Genomic DNA, 2,284 nt, shown 5'->3' on the forward strand with positions numbered 1-2,284 from the left:
GGTTGGGCGTTTAACGCCCAAAAAGGGTGCATTTTGGGCGTTAAACGCCAGAATGGATACCATTCTGGGCGTTTAACGCCAGGATGGTGCTAGGGGGAAGATTTTGTTTTCAAAATCAATTTTTTTTAAGTTTTCAAAGTTTTTCAAAATCAAATCTTTTTCAAATCAAATCTTTTCAATCAAATGTTTTCAAAATCAATTTCTTTCCTTTTTCAAAGATACTTACTAACAATTAATGATTTGATTGGACATCTCAAATTTGTTGCCTTTTCTGTTGAGAAAGGTTTAATGTTTGAATCATATCTTTTCTTGTTAGGCAAGTCACTAATTTTCAAAATCAAATCTTTTAAAATTGTTTTCAAAACATATCTTTTAAAATTGTTTTCAAATCATATCTTCTCAATCACATCTCTTTAAAACTAATCATATCTTCTTAACCTCATCTTTTTCAAAATAGTTTTCAATCAAATCTTTTTGACTTCTAATTTCAAAATATTTTTCAAAAATCACTTGATTTCTTTTCCACTTTCAATTTTCGAAAATTATCAATCAAATTTGAAAATGTTTTTAACATCTTTTTGATTAATTTTCGAAAATCCTCTTCCCTCCTTCCCACATCCTTCTATTTATGGAGTACTACTCCCTCTTAATGCACAATTCGAACTCTATCTAATCAAGTTCGAATTCTTCTACCTTCTTTTCTTCTATTTTTCTGTTCTTCTGACACCTCAAGGAATCTCTATACTGTGACATAGAGGATTCCACATTTTCTTGTTCTCTTCCCTTTCATATGAGCAGGAGCAGAGACAAAAGCATTCTTGTTGAAGCTGACCCTGAACCTGAAAGGACCTTAAGGAGAAAGCTAAGAGAAGCCAAAGCACAATTCTCTTTAGGGGACCTGACCGAATTCTTCAAAGAAGGAGAACACATGGCAGCCGAAAACAACAACAATGCCAACAATGCAAGGAAGGTGCTGGGTGACTTTACTGCACCTACTCCCAACTTCTATGGGAGAAGCATCTCTACCCCTGCCATTGGAGCAAACAACTTTGAGCTTAAGCCTCAATTAGTTTCTCTAATGCAACAGAATTGCAAATTCCATGGACTTCCAATGGAAGATCCTCATCAATTTTTAGCTGAGTTCTTGCAAATCTGTGACACAGTCAAGACTAATGGGGTTGACCCTGAGGTCTACAGACTGATGCTATTCCCTTTTGGTGTAAGAGACAGAGCTAGAATATGGTTGGACTCACAACCTAAAGATAGCCTGGACTCTTGGGAAAAGCTAGTCAATGCCTTCTTGGCAAAGTTCTTTCCACCTCAAAAATGGAGTAAGCTTAGAGTGGAAGTCCAAACCTTCAGACAAAAGGATGGAGAATCCCTCTATGAAGCTTGGGAAAGATACAAACAATTAATCAGAAAATGTCCCTCAGACATGCTTTCTGAATGGAGCATCATATGTATTTTCTATGATGGTCTCTCTGAACTATCCAAGATGTCTTTGGATAGCTCTGCTGGAGGATCTCTTCATTTGAAGAAGACGCCTACAGAAGCTCAGGAACTAATTGAGATAGTTGCAAATAACCAATTCTGAAAGGAATCCTGTGAACAATGGGACAAGTCAGAAGAAAGGAGTTCTTGAGATTGACACTCTGAATGCCATACTGGCTCAGAACAAGATATTGACTCAACAAGTCAATTTAATTTCTCAAAGTCTGTCTGGAATGCAAAATGCACCTGGCAGTACTAAGGAAGCTTCATCTGAGGAAGAAGCCTATGATCCTGAGAACTCTTCAATGGAAGAGGTGAATTACCTAGGAGAACCCTATGGAAACACCTATAATTCTTCATGGAGAAATCACCCAAATTTCTCATGGAAGAATCAAGAGAGACCTCAACAAGGTTTCAATAGTAATAATGGTGGAAGAAACAGGCTTGGCAATAACAAGCCTTTTCCATCATCTTCTCAGCAACAGACAGAGAGTTCTAAGCAGAATACCTCTGACTTAGCAACAATGGTCTCTGATCTAATCAAAACCACTCAAAGTTTCATGAATGAAACAAGGTCCTCCATCAGAAATTTGGAAGGACAAGTGGGTCAGCTGAGCAAGAAAATTACTGAACTCCCTCCTAGTACTCTCCCAAGTAATACAGAAGAAAATCCAAAAGGAGAGTGCAAAGCCATAACCATGGCCGAATATGGAGAGGAAAGAGAGGAGGTGGACGCCACTGAGGAAGACCTCAATGGGCGTGCACCAACCTCCTCTGAGTTCCCCAATGAGGA

The 2,284-nt window shown here is 38.1% G+C and overlaps 1 non-coding gene across 1 annotated transcript; it reads right to left on the reverse strand.

The window, feature by feature from the left end:
* Window positions 1-1,333: 1,333 nt before the first annotated feature.
* Window positions 1,334-1,441, reverse strand: LOC130964335 (small nucleolar RNA R71). Its single transcript, XR_009080433.1, has one exon. It is a non-coding gene; the product is annotated as a small nucleolar RNA R71 (small nucleolar RNA).
* Between the last annotated feature and the right edge of the window lie 843 nt (window positions 1,442-2,284).

The sequence above is a fragment of the Arachis stenosperma genome, chromosome 2 (genome assembly GCF_014773155.1).
Source record: "Arachis stenosperma cultivar V10309 chromosome 2, arast.V10309.gnm1.PFL2, whole genome shotgun sequence".
Lineage (NCBI taxonomy): Eukaryota > Viridiplantae > Streptophyta > Magnoliopsida > Fabales > Fabaceae > Arachis > Arachis stenosperma.